Source organism: Diachasma alloeum, unplaced genomic scaffold, assembly GCF_001412515.2.
Source record: "Diachasma alloeum isolate Michigan unplaced genomic scaffold, Dall2.0 Dall_scaffold_00368, whole genome shotgun sequence".
In the NCBI taxonomy this organism is placed as follows: Eukaryota; Metazoa; Arthropoda; class Insecta; order Hymenoptera; family Braconidae; genus Diachasma; species Diachasma alloeum.
Genome location: NW_021680507.1, coordinates 679,899 through 680,960, shown reverse-complemented (window position 1 = coordinate 680,960; position 1,062 = coordinate 679,899).

The window sequence follows — 1,062 nt, the reverse complement described above, 5'->3', positions numbered from 1 at the left end:
GGGGGGGGGCGGTAGGGGGGGTTGGGGGATGGAGGTTAGTTAGGGGTGGTATATTGACGGCCGGCGTCGCGAGGATGTCTATACTTAGTGCCAGGGCACAACCGACGCGTTTCCAAAGGCGTCGACCGTCCTCTCCATCCCACTCAAACCCCTCTGGGCACCCTCTGGCATCGTATTGCCGGCGTCCAAACCCCCCTTGGAACGGTCTCTATATGTGTCTCAGTTACACGTACACGGGCCATGTCACTTGGCTGATTGTGTGTCCCTTTCTAGTAAGCGAGAGGAAGGTCTCTCTGTGCCATCAACGACGGTCCTCCAACCCTCCGGTGCTCATGTACTCCGTATATAGGTACATCTATGTGGAAAGGGTCTGTGTGGTGTACATAAGATAGGTAAAGTGGCCTAGGCTCTCGGATTCGCAAAGGCCTGCGAAATATAAATGAGAGGGATTGGGTTGGCAATTTTTTTCGGGTACCGTGGCTATTGTTTTTGGAAGGGGTGAGGTGTATCGACCCACTGAACTCTGAGGATGTTATTCATATTTCTGGTTCAGGGTGGATGGGACTATCGGCTTTAGGATTGAGGGACGACGAATTGCGAGAGGTTGTAATGGGAGATAACGATTATTCGGGAGATATGGTGGAGGAGTGATACTGAGGGATTGAATAAACGGAGGGGTTGGGGGTGGAGGACGGTTGAGTAATTGTTTTATGATGCGGGGAGATGTTTTTGAGGATTGGAAAGTACTGGATTTTTGGCGGGGTTTGGAGTTGCAAGATTGTTTTAGTTTTTGGAATGTTTTATGGGGGCCTTCATGACAGAGAAGAATTGACGTAGGGAATCTGCAATAGTCAAGCTTGTCTGTTATAAAGCAGTTAATATGGATCTGGTGATGAGAGTCAATCAAATTTGAGTTGATTGATCTGATATTGTTGGGATGGATGAGTTCCTTAAGTACGTTGGTCCTGATTATTTTTCTGAACGATTTTCTTTCTTTCATGATCAAGTCATCCTCAAGCTATGACGTATTTCCACTACCTTCTTCCGCTAAATAGACAATTG